Source organism: Euleptes europaea, chromosome 16 (genome assembly GCF_029931775.1).
Source record: "Euleptes europaea isolate rEulEur1 chromosome 16, rEulEur1.hap1, whole genome shotgun sequence".
NCBI classification, from domain to species: domain Eukaryota; kingdom Metazoa; phylum Chordata; class Lepidosauria; order Squamata; family Sphaerodactylidae; genus Euleptes; species Euleptes europaea.
In genome coordinates, this window is record NC_079327.1 from 19,786,266 (window position 1) to 19,811,132 (window position 24,867).

The window sequence follows — 24,867 nt, forward strand, 5'->3', positions numbered from 1 at the left end:
GACAGGCAATGGCAAACCACCTCTGAACACCATACGGGGTCGCCATAAGTCAGCTGTGACTTGACGGCACACATACAGCTAAGTATATGCTACCTAGGTTGTAGCAGGTTCCTCAGAGCATGTGCGAAGAGTTCCTTGTAGTAGCAAGGTGCTGGAAATGGTGGGGGTGATTAAAATGAGATGCGGCCTGCAAGTCCCCCACTAATCATTGGATTGATTCTTGGAAGGCCAAATAAAAGATGCACATCACATAAGAGACTTCAGGCTAAATACGCAGTACATATTGTGGAGCAGAACCTCAGAGGAGCCAAGCAGAGCTGCCCCCTTCTCTCCCTCAGCATCAAAGCGCTAGCAGGTAGGTGCTTAGCCTGTGCTACAACCAGGCAGTTTACCTCAAGCAAGGGCCCTCCTGGGACAATCCAGTTCTCCTTCTCTTGCACAGCACATACACAACTTTCAGCAGAAGCAGAAAGTGAACCGCGTGCAGAGGATTTATCTTCCGAGATGTCCTATAAGCAGTGTGGTGTCAGGGTATATGAAGCATGGGGGAGGGGAGCAAGTACAGTTTACTGGTGGTCCAGGAGGCTCCAACATGGGTTTTAAGAGCATTGCCGTGATACAGTTCATTTATATCACTTCGAAATAACATCTTTCTTCCATGACACGTGTGATTGTAGATGGCATGCAGAAGGTCCCAGGTTCAATCCCTGGCATCTCCAGTTAAAGGGACTAGGCAGGTAGGTGATGTGAAAGGCCTCAGCCTGAGACCCTGGAGAGCCGCTGCCGGTCTGAGTAGACAATACTGACTTTGATGGACCAAGGGTCTGATTCAGTAGAAGGCAGCTTCATGTGTTCATGTGTAAGCTTGGACCACCATTTTGGGGAGAGGGGCTGTGGCTCAGTGGTAGAGCCTCTGCTTGGAATGCAGAAGGTCCCAGGTTCAATCCCCGGCATCTCCAGTTAAAGAGACTAGGCAGGTAGGTGATGTGAAAGACCTCTGCCTGAGACCCTGGAGAGCCGCTGCCAGTCTGAGTAGACAGTACTGACTTTGATGGACCAAGGGTCTGATTCAGTATAACACAGCTTCATGTGTTCATGGGATGAGATTATTAGCGCGTTAGATCATTCTCTCAAGCTTTATATATAAAATGGAATAATTCCGTGGATCAAACCAGGGTCCCTCTAAAGTGTTAATTTTCAGAAGCCAACCCCTTCCCCGCTCCTTTTGTTTTTGCAATGATTACAGTGAAGGGGAGGAACCAGGATGACCTAACGGCAGAAAGCCAAACAGCTCCCAAACACCTCAAGTTTAGGTTAAAACGAGTGGAAGGTAAATGTCTCAAAAACTCTCAAGAGGCTACAAGTTTCGGTCCTTAAGGACTCTGCCATGATCGCAAGGTACTCTCAGTACTTTTTCAACGGCCTGTCTGCTCAACAGCAAGTAAAGAAAATTCTTCATTCTGAGACAGGGAGGCAACTGTTGTTAACTACTTCCAGGTAACAAGCAGAGAGGTATCATTGCACCTGCTCCAATGTGCAGTCTTCTCTAGACCTGTCATTTCTCCGTGGAATTTGGGGATTCCCTCCTGGGCAGAAGACCTGAAGAATTTGGGGGAACACTAGAAGAGCTTTGATAAGGCAAATTCACTTTCTCTGAAGGGTATTCACACAGGGCATGGTCTAAAGGTACATGATGGGAAGACAAAGGTATTTTGAACTCTTTTTTTCAGCTACCACACCACACTGAACCAAAATTCTTCCAGAAAGAAGCACATATGCTATTAACTCTTATTACCAATTACATTCCCCCCCCCACTAATTTAATTTGGCCTTCACAAATATGGCAACATAACCATAGATTATCTTACAGCCAACTGCCCCCCGATCGCCTGTCTCGAGAACCAGTCTGACACAACCCACCCTCCCAAAACCAACCTGAATTCCCAGTTTGGGTTTGTAGACTCGATCGAAACTCAAACAGTGGAAAATATTTTTGCCATCTTTGACAAAGAACATAACATTTTCTCGACGCAGTGTTGCCGTTCTTAAATTGAAGAACATGATATCCAGATTAGACATGGAATGGGTTTGCCAGTTAAGATATTTACAAACGCCTGTAAACATTTTCTTCCAAAGAAAAAGAAAAGATGCCATTTCCACTTAAAAGGGGGAAAGCATTTTTATTACAATCTGAGGCTATTGTTCTATGATTTCCTAAGCCATGACCTGCCCAAGATGTTCTGTCATTGTTCCAGCAGTTGACTGGCAGTGCATGAAACAAACATGCTACATTTGAGAGGTTGCCTGCAATGTTATTCTATCAAAATGGCAATTTCCGAAAGGATTTGAAATGGAGCTTGCCGTTCCTTAAACGTCAGGGAGGTCCACTCCTGGTTGCCAAGATGGTCTCCAGCTCAAGCTGGTCCTAATATCTCAACACAAAAACATTCCTTTCACTTACGTTTATTTTTAGGCCTAATCTCAAGCAGATTTTAGAAAACGTGTAATGTGACTGGAATTGTCTGTAGTTCCAGAATATCAAGTCCTTCACAGCAGTTTAACACAAGGCTGAAGCATCTATGGATTGTATTTTTCCTTCCACAAAGTTCTTTCCCTTCTGGCAAATGAAATGTTAATATATATATAATTATATATATAATGATAGATAGATAGATAGATAGATAGATAGATAGATAGATAGATAGATAGATAGATAGATAGATAGATAGATAGATAGATAGATAGATAGATAGATAGATAAAGAGAATTATTATTATTATTTAAAGGAAGACCACCACAATAATAGGAAAGCACCAGCTAGCACCAAAAGAAGACCAAAATCATAGTGAAGATGCAAGGCACTAATGGGTCTCCGTGGGATAGGGTTACCAGCCTCCAGGTGGTGGCTGGAGATCTCCTGCTATTAGAACTGATCTCCAGGTGACAGAGATCATTTCCCCTGAGAAAATGGCTGTTTTGGCCATTGGACTCTATGACATTGAAGTCCCTCCCCTCTCCAAACCCCGCTCTCCTCAGCCTCCTCCCCCAAAATCTCCAGGTAATTCCCAATCCAGAGCTGGCAACCCTAACCTGGGACTAACAATAACATTTTCAACCTACCTGTCATCTAGGGTTGCCAGGTCCCTCTTCTCAACCGGCGGGAGATTTTTGGGGCGGAGCCTGAAGAGGGCGGGGTTTGGGGAGGGGAGGGACTTCAATGCCATAGAGTTCAATTGCCAAAGCGGACATTTTTCTCCAGGTGGTCTGATCTCTATCGGCTGGAGATCAGTTGAATTAGCAGGAGATCTCCTGCTACTACCTGGCAGTTGGCAACCCTACTGTCATCTATGGTTAGATGTATTTGACTTGAAGTGTACCTGTAGTCCTCTATTTTTCAAAACAATTGTACACATTTGGGAAGGGATTTTCCTCCATGTTTTTAATCTGTCATCTGTGAACAGGTTTCTTTTTGGACAGCATTACATTTCTGGCCCTCCTATCATCTGTACTGGGCAAGCACGCTACCTGTGATTTTCACAGTATGCATGATGATGATTTTTTTCTAAATTAGCCACATTTGGATAATTCAGGGTTTCTAATCACACATACCAAAGCCAGAATATACACGAGGCTTGCCATTTGTCACCTCACATTGCATAAATCCCCACTTTCAGCTCCAGTACTCCACCCCTGAGAAACTGTGAAGCAGGTAGGGTTAACAGGTCTCCGCCAGCCCTTCACTGGAAACCAGAGGGAGGTGGGGAAATCATAGGGTTGCAGCTTTGGGTTGGGAAATACCTGGAGATTTTTGGGGCGGAGCCTGAGGAGGGCGGGGTTTGGGGAGGGGAGGGGCTTCAATGCCATAGAGCCCAATTACCAAAGCAGCCATTTTCTCCAGGCGAACTGATCTCTATCGGCTGGAGATCAGTTGTAATAGCGGGCGATCTCCAGCTATTACCTGGAGGTTGGCAACCCTAGGAAATCGGCATTGCTCAATGGGGCAACATCACTTCCGGGCTCACACGTCATGCAACAGTCAACTGTTACTGAGGTTAAGCTGTAGCAATCATTTTGTGGTTGGTTTCGCCTCCTGCGGCAGCCATTTTGTGGCAGCCATTTTGTTGCTGCACCCATCATGCCGTGTCAGGATTCCAAAGACCCTGTCTCTAGTACCTACTAGAGTTGCCAACCTCCTGATAAGAGCTGGAGATCTCTCAGAATTACAGCTGATCTCCAGACAACAAAGATGAATTCCCCTGGAGAAAAGGGCTGCTTTGGAGGGTGGAATCTATGGCATTATACCCTCTTCTCCAGAAACCCTGTCCTCTCCGGGCGCCAGGAATTTCCCAGCTAGGCTCTGGCAACCCTAGTACCTGCCCATTTCAGGGGGATACATTAAATTGGGCCCGAGGAGTAGATCATAACTGACTCACAGGTTTGTATGGGATGAGGTGGTCCTTTAAATATCCTGAAACCAGAATGACTCGGTTTGCCCTGCTAATCCGGTGAATGACTGGGCTGTATGTTTATAATTATTTATTTATAATAGGATCCCACTTTTCTGTTGTGGGGAGGGGAAGGGAAGGTGGTTGTAAGCCGGTTTGAGTCTCCCTTAACTGGTAGAGAAAGTTGGCATATAAAAACCAACTCTTCTTCTTCCTTCCTTTCTCCTCCTTTTTCTCCTCCTCCTCCTCCTCCTCCTCCTTCTTCTTCCCCCTTGGGAATCCAAAGTGGCTTACAACATCATTCTCCCCCTCCTCTGTTTTACCTTCACAACAACAACCCTGGTTAGGCTGAGAGACAATGGGTGAAAATGCACGGTCGCTTTAGTCTCCTTTATTCCCTGTTTCAGCCAGGATTCAGCCAGGATCGAACACATGCGTTTCGCCGAACATTCATTCGATCCTGGCTGAATCCTGGCTGAAACGGGGCGAAAACGCATGGTCGCTTTATCCTCCTTTACTCCCTGTTTCAGCCAGGATTCAGCCAGGATCGAACGCATGCGTTTCGCCTAACGTGCGTTCGATCCTGGCTAAAACAGGGATTAAATGAGGCTAAAGCGACCATGCGTTTGAGTCCAGGGAATGAAGGAGGCTAAAGCGACCATGCGTTTTCGCCCAATAATGGGTGACCAGAAGTCACCCAGCAAGCTCCATGAAGCAGGAATTCAAACCTCGGCCTCCAAACCTTCGTCTGACGCTCTGCCCACACCACACCGGCAGCTTTCCCACACTGTAATTTTGCCCTGAGAAAAAGCGCCAGCCCGACATAAAACGGATGTATCCTTTGACCGTGCCACAAGAGTTCCCTCGCTGAGGGAAATCCCGGGTTCCCCTCTGGGCCCGATTTGGCCATGAGTTTTTCTGAAGAAACCTTCTTCCCTCGTCCGGCCAGACCTGCAGCCCCGAGCTTTTGAAGGGCAGGAAATTGACCTGTCAGAGAGGTATGAAGGCCCTGCAAAGAGCGGGATATTGTTACAAGGGGCAGGTGCACCGCTGAGAGGACCCACTGACGGTCGTGGAGGTGAGGAAGGGCTATTCTTTTTCTCTCTTTTTTTTTTGCACAGATGAAGAAAGAAATTTGTCAGTGCCGAGAAGGATGGGCTTGCGTGCCGCACATTCCTCGGCATGAAAAATAATGAAGGTGGGAGGGGAAGGAGAAGGGGGGGAAATCAAATTTCAACGGAGGATGTCAGCGGCGGAGTTAACGCAGGTGCAAAACCCCGCCAAACAAAGAGCGCTTTGTTTCACCTCCATCTCGTGCCCTGAAAAGGAGCTCTCCCCTCTCTCTTCTTTTTATCAGCTCGCGGAAGATTAAAATGCTGATACCCTTCCTCAGCAAAAATATTTTTACAGCTCTTGCTCAAATGGCTGGATGAGGATTAATTTTCCACAGGGCTTAAAAATAGCTTCACTAGGTGTAAAACCGGTGGGGTGGGGTGGGGTGGGGTGGGGTGGGGAGACCGGTGTGATCCTTGTTTGCTTGTCCTGTGTAGTGTTATTGAAGGGCTTTTTTAAATAATGCATTTCAGATGCCTTTTGCTGCTTCAGATCTGCAAGCTTTTGCCAATGGGATATCTCAGGGTTTACCACTATCACAATTTGAGAAAAGGCATCTCAAGTAACTACATATTACCCAGGGACAGAACTTCAAGCTAGGGTTGGCAGCTCTGGGTAGGGAAATACCTGGAGATTTGGGGGGCGGAGCCTGGAGAGGGTGAGGTTTGGGGAGGGGAAGGACTTCAATGCCATAGAGTCCAATTGCCAAAGCAGCCATTTTCTCCAGGTGAACAGATCTCTATCAGCTGGAGATCAGTTTTAATAGCGGGGGATCTCCAGCTAGTACCTGGAGGTTGCCAACCCTACACCCAGCCTACTTTGTAATTAAAATATTTGTCAGGTGCTGCTTTGTTGCGGGAGCTCTGGAGGTGTCAGTTTTCCCAAGATGGGGGTGTCCCCTTTCACCTGATATAGGAACCTAAAGCTGGCAATCCTTTGGAGCATAGAGGGGAAAGAGTCTTCTAAGATGTCATTTCCTATTTTCAGAACAGGAAATGACATCATGAGGACACTAGTAGCGTTGCCAACCTCCAGGTGGTGGCTGGAGATCTCCTGCTATTACAACTGATCTCTAGGCTACAGAGATCAGTTCCCCTGGAGAAAATGGCATTATATCCCACTGAAGCCCCTTCTCTCCCCAAACCCCGCCATTCTCTGGCTCCACCCCCAAAATCTCCAGGTATTTCCCAACCCAGAGCTGACAGTCCTAGCCCCTTGCTCCCATGCAGTACGGCACACTACAAATTTGGGCAGTTACTTGATGAGAAGGGATAGATCAGAGGACATTTTGTTCTTCTTTTTCCTTGTCTCCCCAAATTTGTGATCACTAAATCAGTATAACGCGTTCAAATCCCCAGAAAACTCAAAATATTGTGACTTGGCTGACGGGTGTGGGTATGTATGTCCCTTCTATTATACCTCATGATCAGAAATTTCCCAGTATTTATATTTTCCCAGTGTTGAAACATGCACTTTTCTCCTATCAAAGTGTTCTTTCTTCATCTGTGAAGAAAGTATTATATATCTGTGCTAAATATGAGATTAAGAAATCTTTGGCAGCATGGGACGATTACACAATGGTGTTTGTTCACTCACTTTTGAAAAGAGCTTCTCATGAAAAGTGGGGGACAGAATTATACATCTGCGATGTGCGGATTTGAAACAAAGGAGGTGCATTTCTTTCTTAAACTTGTCAGCGGCGGTATGCAAACTTTAATTTTTAGAAATAGAATTTATTCATCTATCGCTTCCACTGAAACTTCCATTTCTGAGATTGCTGCCACAGATTTATTTGCAGTAAATGCTTACCTTTGAGTATTGTGGTGGCTGGATTTGATGTGACGGGTTCAAAGATTGCTTCAGCAGGAACCTAACCAAGGCTGGTTCGATTTGAGGTTTTTGTTCCCCCAAGGATGTTGGGTTGTCAGTGCGATGGTTGCGTCTGTTACTTACAAGTTACAACAGAGATTCCACACTGCACATGATAATCCGTGTCCACCCTTGTTAGCTGTGTTTTCCCCCTCACATACTGTTGTCATCCTGCTGTCATGATTCCCCACGGACCTTTTAAAATGTTTTGGTGCAAGTATGGTATCTAGTTAGGGTTTCCAACCTCCAGGTGACATCTGGAGATCTCTTGCTATCAGAATTGATCTACAGCTGACCAAGATCAGTTCTCCTGGAGAAAATGGCTGCTTTGGAGGGTGGACTCTATGGCATTATACCTTGCTGAGGTCCCTCCCTTCCCTCCCCTCATCACACCCTGCTCTCCCCAGGCTCCACCCCAAAGTCTCCAGGTATTTCCCAACCCAGAGCTGGCAACCCTACATTCAGTATAAGGTAGGGTTGCCAGGTCCCTCTTTGCCACCGGTGGGAGATTTTGGGGGCAGAGCCTGAGGAGGGCAGGGCTTGGGGAGGGGAGGGACCAATGCCATAGAGTCCAATTGCCAAAGTGGCCATTTTTCTCCAGGTGAACTGATCTCTATCAGCTGGAGATCAGTTGTAATAGCAGGAGAAATCCAGCTATTACCTGGAGGTTGGCAACCCTAGTAACTGGAGATGCCGGGGATTGAAATCCAGCTCTTACCTGGAGGTGGGCTGGGGGGTGGGGACATGAGAGTGGAGACATCGGTGATGTCACCAACATCACTACATCAGTTCTGGGTACAGCCTGTAAATAACAAAGGGTAACTCTAGGAATTGCCAGAAGCTCTATGGTAAATGTCACTGGGTGCTTTTGGGCCACAGTGGTGGACTACCTGATAGTGGCCTGCCTGGCAGGGCAGGATTTGCCCTGTGCCCAGAAGCAGAACTTACCAGGGGTGGGACCAGGAGCAGGAGAGAGCAGTCAGGGTGGTCTCAGCTTCTGCTGTCTGCCACAAAAAGGCTCATAAGGCATAGAGACAGTGGGATGGAGGAACAATGGCTCTCTGTACCAAGGTGGTTTAAAGCAGGACATAGCTATGCAGAGGAAGGGCTGGCCAAGGAGCAAGGAATAAAGACAAGAAAGCTTAGTGCAAGGACCTGGTGCAGAGCTAGACTATAGAATGGGAGGAAGGGAAATGGGAGACAGCTGGGTGCAAGGGAGAGAGTCCAGGAGCAGAGGCAGAAAGGAAGAAGCAAGCCAGCAAGGAGGAGGGTGGTCTCAGAGAGGTTACTAGGCAAGGCGAACACATGAACACACATGCAGCTGCCTTATACTGAATCAGACCCTTGGTCCATCAAAGTCAGTATTGTCTACTATGACTGGCAGCGGCTCTCCAGGGTCTCAGGCAGAGGTCTTTCACATTAACTACCTGCCTAGTCCCTTTACCTGGAGATGCTGGGGATGGAACCTGGGACCTTCTGCATGTCAAGCCGATGCTCTACCACTGAGCCATGGCCCCTCTTACTGTAGCAGGTTATGGAGTTGTGGCTCTTCTCCCTAATAACATATTGTAAGGCAGGTGCTTGGATTGGTCAACTTCCAATAAACAATCTTTTCAAGAAAGCAGTGATGGGGTGGTGCTTTAATAGGGCTGCAAGATTGGCATTTTCAGAAGGCAATTGCCCACCCATCAGCCATGCCGCTTGGAGCAGCAATCGCACGAGCACGCAACGCAACTATGTCACTTCTGGGGGTGAACCCCAACAGGGGTTTGAGTGCTAAATTGTCCCTTTGCCATGCAGCGCTTCCAGTTTTATCCCCGTAAGTGATGTCATAGCTCCGCACGCAGCCACGTGCACGATCGCTGCCCCAGCCCTGCCCCCAAAAACCTCCATCTGGTGGAGAGGGGGGACCTGGCAACTCTATGCTTTCAAGACCCTGTAGACCCCAACTATGGTGTTCTCCTGCCCTCAGAGGGTTCTGTATCCAGTGACACACACACTCAGCTTAACCCTACTCACTAGGGTTGCAAACCTCCCAGTAATAGCAGAATATCTCCTGCTATTACAACTGATCTCCAGTTAAATCAAATAAAATAGCAAACCCTACATCTACGGTGCCAACCTCTAGGTATTAGGTGGAGATCTCCTGCTATTACAACTGATCTCAAGCCGTTAGAGATCAGTTCACCTGGAGATAATGGCTGCTTTGGAAATTGGACTCTCTGGCATCTAGGTCCCTCCCCATCCCAAACATCGCCCTCCTCAGGTTCTGCCCCCAAAACCTCCCACCGATGGCGAAGAGGGACCTGGCAACCCTACTACTCACAGAGTTGTTGTGGGGGGGCTGGAAATGAAGGAGGGTAGAGCCATGCTCACCACCCCGCGCTCTAAATGCACTCAATAAAACAATAATTTCTCTTCTATGAACTAAGTGAGAATTTAAATCCAAGAGGGATTTCCCAAACGTACGTGGAGTATTTCCCCTCAAAGAGTGTATGCATACACAATCCGTGCAGTGCCTTAATCTCAGCGGGGCATAATGTGCAGGCCCAGCTTTCTCAGCCGTGGGGCTATGAATCTTAGCCAGGTGAGTGTTTGAACTGGCTCCTATTAATCCGCAGAAGCAGGTATCCCCCCCTCCCCAAACGCCCCATTATTTCAATTGCCTCTCTGTTTTCCATATTTAACCTTAAGTGGGCCTGCAATGTTTTTAAGCATTCAGATGTAATGGAAGCCGTTTATGCGCCTTTGGAAAATTAGCCAGCGTTTAATAAAGCAAACAGGAGGTGCTCTAAGGCAAGAAAGAGAGGCTTGTTGAGCGAGGGCCTACTTGACAAACAGAGAGCCAGCGAGCTTTCCTGAATCGCCGCTCGGCTGATTTTTGAGGCACAGGCCTAAAGTTGATGGAAGGGACTGAGCCAAAATAGGAAGTTCTTGTGGTGAGACGGCCGATATGGTCAGGCTGGAAAACCTCTCAACTGCTTCCTGTGGTCAGCCAAATTCCACGGACTTGCACAACTACAGTACTTCAGGATAAAAAAGATTTCTTAGAATTCGCTCGGCGCTAGTCAGGCTTTCGGCGAACGGCATGTGATTCAGTCCTGGATAATTTCACTTCTTTAAGCAAACTCCGATAAAAGAATGAAAAAGTTGCCTTGCTTACACTGGACGGCTTCCCATAAATGTGAGAAAGAGCAGCCAGGCAACGTCTCCGCAGCAGCAGATATTTTGTGAGGATGCAGTCGCCGCCCTTGGCTTCAAGCAGGTTCACTCGGGAGGAAACAACAACTCTCTAGCGACGCCTGTGTCTCGGAGCTCTCTCTCGCATTGATGACCGTTTTGTTTGACACGCATATTTCGAAAACAGCCAAAATGTTTAAAATGTTTACAACAGCTAATGAGGCCCGTGCCCTGCGTGACTTGGATCAGTTCTGCAGGGCCTGCAAGACAGAGATGTTCTGCCAGACCTATGGTTGAGGACAGCAGTGGTATCCATCTGAAACTGTCCTCCCTGCCCTCCCCCTTCCTCCTCTTTCCTTTCCCTTTCCGTTACTCCCCCCTTTTCCGTTTCTCCCCAGTGTGGTGTAGTGGTTAAGAGCGGTGGTGGTTTAGAGTGGTGGAGTCTAATCTGGAGCATCAGATTTGGTTCCCCACTCCCCCACATGAGCAGCGGACTCTAATCTGGTGAACCAGGTTGGTTTCCTCACTCCTCCACATGAAGCCAGCTGGGTGACCTTGGGCTAGTCACAGCTCTGTTAGAGCTCTCTCAGCCTCACTTACCTCACAGGGTGTCCCTTGTGGGGAGAGAAAGGGAAGGCAATTGTAAGGTGGTTTGATTTTTCCTTAAGTGTAGCCTTACCAGGTCCCTTTGCTCCACCAGTGGGAGATCTTCAGCAGCACGCAAGACGTGTGACTGCCTCGCACAAGGCGTGCGTACGATCCATACAATGCGCACAACGTGCCTATGTCACTTCCGGGTTTACTCGGAATCGACGTAGATGCTCTATCAATCTCGGGCGAAACTCTATGGTTTCCATAGAGTTTTGGCGGAGGTTGCTAGAGCGTCCGCGTCACTTCCGGGTAAAACCGGAAGTGACGTGGGCGCGTTGCGTGGGTGTGCATGCACGCATTGCCCTCCGGCCCTCAGGTCATTGGCGGGCGGCCCGATGGATTGGTGGGATTTTACCCGCCACCACTGGGCACTTGGCAACCCTACTTAAGTGGTAGAGAAAGTAGGCAAATAAAAACCAACTCTTCTTCTTCTTCTTCTTTCTTCTTCTTCTTCTTCTTCTTCTTCTTCTTCTTCTTCTTCTTCTTCTGTTTCCCAACTTGGATCTGGCAACCCTATCTCCCATCCCCCGCCAGTGGCCACAGGGGACCTGGCAACTCTGTGAATAGAAGTTGGGTGAAGGAGAAGTGAGGAAAAGGGCAGAGGAGACAGGTCTCGAAGATCCAAGCACAACAACTTGCTGGCCATCTTACTATTGCTATAATTGCCACAATAACAAACAAAAAGCAGAAAGAGATCCTGAATTTCCCATACTGATCTGAACTAAGAATTGGGAGGGGGGTGTATGCTTCTCGCAGAGATATTTTTCATCTTTCCACATGCAATTTTCCAGTAATACATCAGGAATCTCCCTCTCCTCATGCAGTTCACTAAACTTCAAGAAAGGATTCTAGCGAACGAATGCTGTGATTTGGACGATTTCCCCAAAACCATAACCAGCCACAGGGCAACACCCCATAGAAGGCAATACAATTTACTGTTCTGTTTTACTCAGCGTGGTAGGAATTCCTCACTTCAAAATGGTATATCTAGTAAGTGTGCTTTGGAGGGAAAAGAAGTGGTGGGGTTAACTCACCCTTTACTTCTTGTAAGCCTTTCTCAGAAAGCAGTAGGGGATCTGAATCAGTGCGGACAAATCAGAGTGGATAATTGAAACTCAATGTTAGCATGGTGCGTAACCTTGTGTCAGCCTCAGTGACACTCTAGGCATATGTGATTCATGAGGAAAGGCAAAGTTAACCCAGCCAGTCGGAAGGAATACCAACATCTCACTTCCAAAACGATTACTCACATCTGAGTCGGAGGAAATCCCTCCCAGGGAAAGTGAGGGATTCCATCGCAGGGTGCCTTGGCAAACGGGAAGCCCTCTCTCTCGGACCAAAGTTACGAAGCCAAAATGTTTTATGGGTCAACTCATATAATACAAATTGCAGCAAACGGAGACAGCAAACAGATTGTTTGGGCAGGCGCCAAAATATTTGTGCTGGGCTTTCTCCGCAGCCTCACTGAACGGGATGGCTTTTCCCCTCCATGTGGCTAGTTGTGCATGTGTGTGGAGGGGTGTGTGTGTCAAACAACAAAAAAGTTGATGTTCATAAGCTGCATTCAGAGAACCTAATTAGGAAGCATCCGCTGTAGCCTGCTTGACTGTTCCGTTACTCTCCTCCCCTCCCTGTCCATCGCATTGGAGACTGAAAATGAGACTTTCACAGCAATCAGAACTGGACATATACTTGGCCAGATTTCTGCCTGGCAATGCCGTTTTGCTCTTGTGCTGTGTTTGCATTTGGGGGATTGCTTTGAGGCTAGTGGTGGTCTACAGGTAGGGTTGCCAAGTGCCCGGTGGTGGCGGGTAAAATCCCGGCAATCCACCGGGCTGCCTTCCGGCCAGCTGATGTCAAGTGGGCACTGCAGGCACACACGTGCACGCGTCACTTTCGGGTAAGCCTGAAAGTGACGCGGACGCTCTGGGAATCTCGGAGAAAACTCTATGGAAACCATAGAGTTTTGCCCGAGATGGCTAGAGCATCCACGTCACTTCTGGGTAAACCTGGAAGTGACATGGCCGCGTCGTGCCAAATGCACGCGCACACCACGTGCTACAGCCATGGCCCCAGAAAGCTCCCGCCGGTGGAGCTACGGGGCCTGGCAAGCCTATCTATAGGCAATAATGTGTCTCAAAGGCAACTTGCTTTACTAGGGTTGCCAGCCTCCAAGGGTTGTAATTCTCCTGGAATTACAACTAGTCTCCTGACTACAGAGAACAGTTGCCCTGGAGGAAATGGCTGCTTTGAGGGTCGGGTTGCCAGTAGGGTTGCCAAGCCCCTCTTTGCCACTGGCGGGAGGTTTTTGGGGCAGAGCCTGAGTAGGGCGGGGTTTGGGGAAGGGAGAGACTTCAACGCCATAGAGTCCAATGGCCAAAGAGCTGGAGCTGGCAACCCTATTGGACAGTGATATAATCTTGCTGGGAAACTCTAGTGGCAAATGCGCAACGGGGCTAACATTTTTGGATGAGCCCTATGACATCTTGATGTCAGAGCACAAAAGTTGGCTTTATTTCAGGTTCTAGACTAGGCAGCACCTGATTCCTGTCAAGGTACAAAAATAAAATTGAACCTAACATCTTACAATTGTTTTAGAGCATGTCGTGCATTTGGAACCCACACATGCATTGGTCATTTTGTTGTTGCCCGTAGCCTGCAGCCTACCTTTTCCATTAAGCAAAGCTTGAAGCCTTCCTCCAGCCTAAGGAGACTTCCTCCAACTTAAGCGGCGCTTCCTCCAACAGCCATTATTATGATGATTATTTGGAGAAGTGTTTTGAAGGAATAAGTGCCGTCATGAGACAAGCAAGCTATGTGGACTCTAGTAGAACGTTGCTGGGCATTTTTCCAGAGGAATGACATAAGGATCAAATTTCTCAGCTTCTGACAGCTGCCGGAGTAGAAATCACTGCACACAAGGAAGACCAAACTTGTATTTGGTTCAGCTGGTACTGCTACAGGTGGTACAGTAAGAAAGAAGTGCAGTGTTTGAAAAACCTAAAGAGCCATGGGGAACAGGGGTTGGGTCTGGGAAGTAGGTTGCTGGGGTTTACACAGATTTCAGCTGTTGTACACAGAAGAGCCCGGTGGCACAGAGCGATAAGCTGCAGTACTGCAGTCCAAGCTCTGCTCTCGCTCGACCACTTGAGCAGCGGAGGCTAATCTGGTGAACTGGATTTGTTTCCCCACTCCTGCACACGAAGCCAGCTGGGTGACCTTGGGCAAGTCACAGTTCTCTCAGAGCTCTCGCAGCCCCATCTATCTCGCAGGGTGTTTGTTGTGGGGAGGGGAGGGGAAGGTGATTATAAGCCGGTTTGAGTCTCCCTTAAGTGGTAGAGAAAGTCGGCATATAAAAACCAACTCTTCTTCTTTCAGGAAAGCCCTGCTGGTGTGGCTGTGCTGGTGGTGGGGTCCAGAGGCGCTTGAGCGCCAGTGTGTTTGCCCCCATGCTGGCATATGTGCCACTTTATTCCATGAGAAAGTGGCACCTACGCTGGCTTGGGATCACGCCAACTCCAAAGGAGCTTCATCCCCACCCCTTTTAGGAATGGGCTATAAGAGCCTAACTAAATCATAAATTTTTGCCATCAGGCATACTAGAGTACCCAGGGGGATTATGTCTCAGTGTTGTCCCTCCCAATAAATGTTCAGTTATTCTGTTATATTGTTAATCTATAGTTTGTTCCATTTTGTGTCATAAGCCATTAGTCCCGTTTGGAATTCATAAATGTGACATTTTATTTATGGATCTGTTTTATTGTTTGTATTTTTTGAAAATTGTTGCTGAAAGGAGGAATGTCGGGATACAAATGGGCTAGATGAGAAATGTACTAGATGAACACGTAGGGAAAGTGATACAGATGACATTTACTCAAAACATTCCCACTCTGCTAAAAGAATTCTGGCAACCAGATCCATTGTTTTGGCTTTTACACAAAAAAAGCTCCTGGCAACTGGCCCAGAGGAGATGGTCTGATCTGTGACCCTTTGCTGATATGTTTATCTCATCAATCAGCAGCATATCAAAATGTGCTTTCGGCTACTTCTGCCTGTATCACAAGACTGGGAGTCCTAGGAGATGTTAGGAGGGCGGGGAAGCCTGGTGCAAATAAGCCAAGCTCTACTGATTTTTATTTTATTTTATTGTTTAATTTATTTATATCCCACTTTTCTTCCTCTGGGGGCTCAAAGAAGCTTGCAATATAAAATGATACAAGGAAAAAGAAGAAGAAGAAGAAGAAGAAGAAGAAGAAGAAGAAGAAGAAGAAGAAGAAGAAGAAGAAGAAGAAGAAGACTTTCTCTACCACTTAAGGAAGGATCAAACCGGCTTACAATCACCTTCCCTTCCCCTCCCCACAAGAGATACCCTGTGAAATAGGTGGGGTTGGGAGAGTTCTAAGAGATCTGTGACTAGCCCAAGGTCACCCAGATAGCTTCATGTGGAGGAGGGGGGAAACAAATCCAGTTCACCAGATTAGCCTCCGCCGCTCATGTGGAGGAGCGGGGGAATCAAACTCGGTTCTCCAGATCCAACTCCACCGCTCCAAACCACTGCTCTTAACCACTGCACCAGGGGGAGGGGGGGAAGGCTTCCAAAAGCAGAGGACATTCTTCTCTCTCTTTCCCTCCACCTGCTGGAAGATCAGCCTCCCTGAACAGGCTAAGAGCCTCAGGACAAGAGCCCTTTGGGTTGTGCCTCTGGGCATGCCCAGGCCTTATGGTTGTCAACTCTAGTTTGGAAAATTCCTGGAGATTTGAGGGTGGAGCCTGGGGAGGGTGGGGTTTGGTGAGGGGAAAGACTCCGGCAAGGTACAACGTTTTCTCCATTTTCAGCCATTTTCTCCTGGGGAACTTATCTCTGTTGTCTGAAGATCAGTTGACATTCCGGGAGATCTTCAGGCCCCACCTGGAGGAAGGGTTGCCAACCTTCAGGTACTAGCTGGAGATCTCCTGCTATTACAACTGATCTCTAACTGATAGTAGGTTTGCCAGGTCCCTCTTCGCCACCGGCGGGAGGTTTTTGAGGTGGAGCCTGAGGAGGGTTGGGTTTGGGGAGGGGAGGGACTTAAGTGCCATAGAGTCTAATTGTCAAAGCGGCCATTTTCTCCAGGTGAACTGATCTCTGTTGGCTGGAGATCAGTCATAATAGCAGGAGATATCCTGCCGCCACCTGGAAGTTGGCAACCCTAGCCGATAGAGATCAGTTCACCTGGAGAAAATGGTCACTTTGGCAATTGGACTCTATGGCATTGAAGTCCCTCCCTCAACAAACCCCACCCTCCTCAGGCTCCACCCCAAAAACCTCCTGCCAGTGGTGAAGAGGGACAGGGCAACCCTACCTGGAATTTGGCAACTCTGCCTTCAATACAAGTAGCAGAGAAGACTAAAACTCAGGTGAATGTTCTTCAACTGCTGCCAGTCAGCTAGCAGGATCTTCCTTGCTCCCCCCTCCCCGCCAGTTTAAAGTTGGCCATCCCTAATGTAGGCTTCAATACCAGCTGAGGCAAGAAAATATACAGTGTCCTCCTCTTAAATCAAAGGGATCTCATCTGCCAGAGAAGACTTTCACATGTGCAGCTAACATAGGCTCAGTAGATGTCATGGAGGGCTTCTTAATTCTCAGTAGGCCTTGCAGGTAGGGTTGTCAAATCAAATCTGGTTCTCCACTCCAAACCACCACTCTTAACCACACTGGCTCTTAACAGTTTTAAAGCATAAGACACTTACCTAGGAAGCATATGACGCTAAATATTATTGAAATACAGGTGAAGCAGTACCACACAGGTTCCAGTTAGCAGGACTATGTTCAAGTTTAACAGAAGTTCACACTCAGACAACAAAATTGTACAGGGGGAGTAATTATAGAAGTCCAGAATGTGAGTTTTTCTAACCTCAGTACTTTCTGGGCTAAATCCATTTATTTGGAAGTAATAAGTTCTTTCAATTTCAAAAGAATTTGCTTCCAAGTCACTGTGCTCAAGATCACAGCTCAAGGCTTTTTGCTGCACTACGTAAAAGAGAATTTTGTCGCAAGACATCTTTCATTAAAAGAAATGAGGTAGAAAACAGGAAATGTTATTCTCCAAGGGGTCTCCCTTAAGGATTCGTCTGAGATTATCATTATAAATATCATTGTAAAAAGAATTAACGAAGGAAGTAAAGCAGAAAAGCAACGGCATTATGTATTGGGGGTATCTGCTTTCCTTATTTATACCATTTGGACTGAAATTAGTGATAATGTGTTGCTTTTTTAAATCCGCTTTTGTTTTTATGTAGAGCCGCTGTTCAGCATTTTATGTCATGATGGGAATTTTAATGAACGCGAGACAAAAGGGGCCCTGCGGGAATAGCGCCCACTGTATGAATCAGGTAGGCACATGTATTCACTCGAACTAATTATTAACACTCTTTCATCCTATTGTATGCCTTAATGTGGGTCAATCAGATGTAGTATATATATATTTTTCGTTAAAAGGGGATATAAAGGAATACTGATACATTTTTTACACTTCCAAATTCTGAATGAATCCCCCACACACAAATTCTGCCACAAGAAAAGACAGCGTGACACTAGGCAAACTCCCAACATTTCCAGTGTGAGATGCGGGGCTCTTGAACATGTTCATAAATGTAAGGGCTCGGAAGGAACAGGTCTGCTCTGCAAAGCAACCTTTGCCCATGTCCCGGGGGACAGACTGTTTGTGTCTAGCCAGGGGGAATTAACTGTTTCCCCTTTGATCAGTTCAAAGTCAATGCGGCTGCTAATTTCTTCTCTCCCTTTCTCACAATCATAATGCTAACAGCTGGCACCCAGGAACTCTGGACAAACCAGGCAAATGGAGATTTGCGAAGAGATGCCCAGCTGGTTTGACATCACTGTCGATCAGAGTTTTTCAAACTCATAGCACTTAATTTCAAAGCAGGTAAGAAAACACGGGTGCGATGTCCCTTGAACTCTTGCATATAAGTGCAGTGCCCTTGAACCTCCATGTTTACTGTGTACATGGAGGCATGTTCTGTTACTCAGGGCAACAAAAACAGCCTACCTATCAAAAAGGCCTACTGGAGTGGAATTGTTTCCTGGTCCCACCCATAGGGTTGCCAGGTCCCCCTCTTGATTGACGGGAGGTTTTCGGGGTTGAGTGCTAAAGCAGCTGCGGCAACGCAGCACTTCTGGGGGTAAATCCAGAAGTGACGTAATCGCGTGCATGCGGCCAGACCCGGGTGTGATTGCCACTCCGAAGCAGCCAGGTGTGTTGGCGGGCAATTGCCTGCCCATCCACCATATCATGTAAGCAAGGCTACCAGATCAGGTGGATATCGATGGATTTCCCAAACGAAACTGGCAACTGGGTGGGGAGTTACTCTAATATTTCTATCTCTGTGCTTGTTCGCTCTGTGTGCAAACCAATTTGATCCCGATCTCAAAGCCATCCCTCACTGGCAGTAGCTGAAACAAATAGGCCCGGGCAATGACATATCCTCCAAAGGAACATGCCCCATAGCAGAAAGCTTTCTGATACACCACCAACTTAAACATTCACCCTACTCTCCTTCAGTGGTTCTCAAAGTGTGGATCAGAACCCAAAAGTGGGTCATGACTCTTTCACAGTTGGGTCACAAGGTTAGGGGGGAGCATAAACAGGGCAAAATGGGAGAGACAGATCTGGGAGGCTTAATGGGAAATTGGGATTTCCCTCCACATAATGGGACTTCAATGCCATAGAGTCCCATTGCCAAAGAAGCCATTTCCTCCAGGGGAACTGATCTCTGTCGCCTGGAGATCAGTTGTAAGAGAGGGAGATCTCCAGCCACCACCTGGAGGTTGTCACCCCTATGGTAGGACTCGAGCCCAAATATCGATGATGTGGTTTTGCTTCAGTTCGTTTCAGAAAGGTTAGGTTTCTAAACCCTGAAGGAAGAGTTTGTTTCTGGCCGTTTGCCCTATGGCTCACATGGGGTAGTGATTAAAGTGGTAGGAGGCCCACTTCCATATCCACTTAGGGCCAATGACTGTTTCTCGGCCTGACCTACCTTAGTGGGCTGTTGTGAAGATAAACAGGGAAGGAAGAACCATTTAACCCACCCTGAGCTTCTTGGAGGAATGGATGGGATTAAAATGCATTAGATAGAAGCTATATATGAAAATAAATATGACATATCATTCCAATAAAGGGAGGTAATCTCGTTAACATATGGTTGTCTTTTTAAATCCTTAGTAAGTGTAACTTGACCCTAAATCCAGAACAAATAGCAAGCTAATTTTAATTAGAGAAAGTATTTTCTTTGTAAAACACTGGCCTCGTGCCTAAAAGGGTCAATTTTGTTTTCAGAAGAGGAGAGTTAAGAATAGAACACTCTTTGCTTATTTAAATGATTCAGTCTGCTTACTTTATAATTAGAGTTCATTTCTCAGTGCAAATATCTTTTTGCTATGCAGTTAAAAAAATTCAATTACATAAACTAGAAAATTAGAGGTTCCCTTTGTATTGAGTACAGATGGCCGTAATTGCAGACCATATATAAACGCTTCCAGTGTGGAACTTTCCTGTGGTAAATAAAACACTTTATTTTCTGCATTCTAGAGGGAGTCCTGTAAGATAGCATCAGAGAAATGTTAGGCTGAAGGTTCTATTAATTATAAGCATAAAGTGGTTAAGGTCTTTTATGCATGGGCACTTTGACTTACTTTCTCCACTGGTCCAACTCGGTTTTTCATTGGGGTTATGCATGAGCTTTCTGTCCCTTAGAGATGACCTCGCGCCCAGCCTGCACAACGTCCGGGTCTTCCTGATCCTGTTGTAATGTAATTCATTATTCTTCTATCTCCCCTGAGATCAGCCCAGGTCAAATCGTCCCCATTTCCATGCATAAGCCAAAGCACGGGAAAGGGGAGCTGGGGGGATGATGTTTTTCTCTGAGTAAGCACTACAGCCAATTACAAAGCAGCGTTTTCAAGGGGCGGGGAGTCGGACTCTTCCGGATGTCTGCTGGTGATTCTGCAGTGCTCCGGAAACCCCAGGAAACAACAACATGCATAGCCTTTTTAGGATTCGGAGCAGAAAAGTGTGGGTCAAGAGTGCCTCGAACCAAGGGGGAAACTCCCATGCATAAAAGACCTAAGAGAGCAATCCTAAGCAGGTCTACCAGGACATTAGGTCTCATTTTATGCAGTGAGGCACTAGGGATTACTCCCAGGAAAGTGTACATAGGACTGCAGTCTGTGACTGCCCTACCTACTATCTGTCTATGAAGGGCGCATGACATTTTCCCATGTTCCTCTGTGTTACTGTAGCTCTTTCTAACCCCCAGAAAGGTTGGATACTGGGATCACAGTATCCCTGCACAGGAACAGCCATGAAGTTCAGTGGATTGGAGCGAGCAGGGATAAAGGGATGGAGGTTGGCACGGCTAACATAGGCCACTAACGCATGGCCGTTTTGACCCTCCATTCTCCCAGGAAAGTGAATTGGGAAGGTCTGCCTGCATGGGCTTTGCCCAAGCCCGTGTTGACCCCTCCCCCTTTCGCTACATCCCCAGGAGAACCCCTTCCTCTGTTTATCACGACTTAAATGGAAGGCGCACAACAGAGGAAGGAGTTTGCCCATGTGTGCTTGGCACCCGGGTCGAGTCCCCGCTGGGAGACTTCCGGGCCCAACAGCGGCAGAGGCGGCTCCTTTCCTCGCTGAAGCTACTGCCTGGCCCTGGTGGGGGCAGCAGCAGTGATGGTGGCATCTTTTTCTCCCCCCCCCCAGGGAGGTTTTTGGGGCAGAGCCTGAGGAGGGCAGGGTTTGAGGAGGGGAGGAGCTTCAATGCCATAAAGTCCAATTACCAAAGCAGCCATTTTCTTCAGGTGAACTGATCTCTATCAGCTGGAGATCAGTTGTAATAGCAGGAGATCTACAGCTAATACCTGGAGGTTGGCACCCTAGTTGTAGGGTTTGCTATTTTATTTGATTTAACTGGAACAGGTTTTTAACTATTATTGTAAGCTGACTTAAGCCATGAGGAAAGACGGGGTATAAATGTTTAAATAAACATCCAACCATGTGAGGATGCAGCCTTGTTTGACAAAAATACTGATGTGCCATGGTTTATTCTGCAACGGGGAGTCAAAGGGAAACTGAGGCCGTTTATGCAGGGATGTTTCCCCATGGTCACCCCGCCGACAGCTTTGGGGCTTCCTTTCGATTATGCGTGCCTTTTCTGCCCGTCAGAGGTCACCTCGCTGTTCCCACACATTCTGCCCTCATTTTCCAGATTCTGGCTAAAACAGCATGTGGAAAAGCACAGGCAAAACGTGCAGGGAGCGCGAGGCAACCTCTGATGGGCAGAAAAGGCACACATAATCAAAAGGAAGTCCCGAAGCAGTCGGCGAGGGTGACCGCAGGGAAATGGCCCTGCAGATAAGGCCCAAAACATGAGAAGGTAGGAAGGAGAGGGGGAAAGCCAACATGGCACCCTTGAGCTCCTAACCATGGTTAGGAGATTAGGTAGGGTTGCCAGCTCCGGGATGGGAAATACCTGGAGATTTTGGGGTGGAGCCTGAGGGGGGGGGTTGGGGGAGGGACTTCAATGCCATAGAGTCCAATGGCCAAAGCGGCCATTTTCTCCAGGGGAACTGATCAACTGGGGATCAGTTGTAATAGCAGGAGCTCTCCAGCTACTACCTGGAGGTTGGCAACCCTAAGATTAGGCCGCATGACATCTGCAGAGTCTTAGCCTGAGTTTTGGGTACATCCAGCACTGTTCAGCGTGATAGCCATTATCTACTGCAACAGCGCAGTTTGCTGCTGATTGTTCGTGTTTCCATTTTTTTCCCCATCCAGGTTTTCTTCAGGTGGTGAAGGAAGAATGTGTTGTGGACTTCCCCCCCCCCCATACTCGCCACTGAATGTTTTTCTCTGGACCAATCAGAAAAGCGTGTGTGGGGCCGGTATCCAGAGGTTCTTCTGTCCCCCTAGTTAACATGCACATTGAGGCTATTTAGAATATTTTATACAAAGGACAAAAGAATAGCATTTCACCCAAAAAAAAAAAACCTGTTTCTCCTCCTGTATGCTATTCCATCCGTTCTTATCAAGCCACTTTATCTACATGGATTTTTTCCAGAAGATAAATCTTTCAATGAGGATTTCTGTATGAGCAGGAGCCCTTGTCCAGTTTGTAGTGTGTGTGTTTTTTTCTTCTTCTCCCTCTTAGGTTCTTGATTTTATTAAACCTTTAAAAAGACTTGAAAAGCAAGAAACCTTAGATGTGCCATTCAGTCAACCTGGAGGTATCCCCTCCCCACCTCCATCCCAGGATTTACTGAACAAGCCAACAGCAGCACAATAACCCTAAAAAGAGTTTAGCCTATCTCAAGTGGATGACTCCAAATGGAAGAACACACTGGTTGTGGTGGGCTATGTGTTGTGATTAAGGTTGCTAGTTCCAGGTTGGGAAATATCTGCAGATTTTTGGGGTGGTGCCTGAGGAGGGCGGGGTTTGGAGAGGGGAGGGACTTCAATGCCATAGAGTCCAATTTCCAAAGTAACCATTTTCTCCAGATGAACTGGATCTCCCAGCTGGAGTTCAGTTGTAATAGCAGATCTCCAGCTAGTACTTGGAGGTTGGCAACCCTACCAATGGAGGACCCTCTTTGGACCCCCTGATCAAATCTTCACCAAACTTGGGAGTTCTTGTAAGGAGAGTCGCCTTTAGCTATGCTGCAAATTTGGTGGCTCAACCTCAAAGCCCCCCCCCCCAAAGCCCCACAAAGATAACAGACCTCAGTGGAACAGGCTTCCTCGGGAGGTGGTAAGCGCTCCTTCCCTGGAGGTTTTTAAGAAGAGGTTAGATGGCCATCTGTCAGCAATGCTGATTCTGTGACCTTAGGAAGATGATGAGAGGAAGGGCATCTTGGCCATCTTCTGGTCACTAGGTGTGTGTGGGGGGGGGAGGTAGTTGTGAATTTCCTGCATTGTGCAGGGGGTTGGACTTGATGACCCTGGTGGTCCCTTCCAACTCTATGATTCTATGACCTGAAAAAGCCAGACAAAATCCGAAAAAAAATCAGGTTTTTTTTTTGTTTTGTTTTTTGCCTTTTTGGCTCTATTAAAATGGTGCCTCTTTTTCTGGTTCGGCATATCATAAGGCACACCCCTAGTGACCGGTTCAAGTATGATTGCCTCCTTTGAACTTCATAAGCTTAATTGTTGAATCCAATCATGGCAAAATGAACAGCACCTTGAATTCCATGTTGGAAGAAACTGAATGAATGATTGTGTGAAATTGTCCAGGGGGTTCCCAGCAACATATTAGAATAATAGGAAGTCAGTGCTTTGAAGCAAAGAAGAGGGAGCATTCATTTTTTATGGGAATCCATGTACCCATGTAAAAATGCAACCATTGCTTGCAATTGTATTGCTAAATGATACAAACATTCTCATGTTGATACAAAATGGATCCATATTAAAACTTTATCAGTTACATTTGCAAAAACTGTTTAATAGTTTTCTTTTATAATTTTATGTACATTCCCCAAAAGTTATGCTCCTACTTTGAATTTTAGAGTTCCCTTCCTTTTTATATACTTTCCATGACTGGAAATAGAAATAGACATGATTGTCACAGAAGAGATGAAGGGGAAAATAGCATTCGCAAAACAAAAACACTTTGAACAAAAATTGTATGTATGTATTGGAAACCCACAAGCTTTTGTGGATGACTATATTCCCCATTGCTTCTGTTCGTGGATCTTTCATGGATCTATGTGGATTTCTCTTCTTACATAATATTCTTGTTCCTAAAGTTCTCATCTTCCAATGCACAGAAGATTCCTTCCATGACTGAAAACAAACTTTCTCTCATGGAAGGAGACCTTTCATGAATTGAGGACTCGCTCTGTGAAAGGAAAGAATCCTCCATGAATGGAAGACCACTCACTTAAGGTTGGATCCAGCCAGCTTTTTTGTTCAACCTTGATACATTCTGCTCCTTTATACAGCCCCCATACCACATTGCTTTTTTAAAAATCCAGGTCCCATGTTCCCCAGCCTAGCATTTTTTGTTGGTCAAAATGGGCCCTTCTATTATTTTCACCAGCAGAAAAGCTAGTTGGACCCAACCCTTTGGAAAAAGGAATCTTAAGATTGTACAAAACTGTGCTCTTGTCGGATTTCTGGAGGAGAAGAAAATTGATAGGGCTTATGGGACTAGAAAGTCATAGGAATTGTGACTCGTTTCTAAATACCTCTCTTCTGCTTAGAAAGAACTCCTAGGAAGCAGGAAGCATTTGAATCCCCATCTCTTGACACACTTTGTAATTGGCTGTAGTTTTTTCTGTGAGAGCAACATCACTCCTTCAAGCTTCTGTGTCCTGCGCTTTGCCTTATGAATGGGGATTTCAAGCAGGCTGAGCTCAGGGGAGAGGGAAGAGGAACGGGAAGTCCTGGGATTTATGAGGACTGGCAGCGAGGTCATCTCTAATGGAAGGAAAACTCATGCATAACTCCAAGGAACAACCAAGGCAGACTGGGGGCAAATCCATGCATAAATGACCAGGGAGTGCATTAGTGAGCTGTTCTTATAGCTGATATTTATGGGAGGCTTGGCCTGGCTTCTC

At 46.8% G+C, this 24,867-nt stretch overlaps 1 non-coding gene across 1 annotated transcript; it reads left to right on the forward strand.

Moving 5' to 3' along the window:
• Positions 1 to 887: 887 nt before the first annotated feature.
• TRNAS-GGA (transfer RNA serine (anticodon GGA)) lies at positions 888 to 959 on the forward strand. Its single transcript has one exon. It is a non-coding gene; the product is annotated as a tRNA-Ser (tRNA).
• The last annotated feature ends 23,908 nt before the right edge of the window (positions 960 to 24,867 follow it).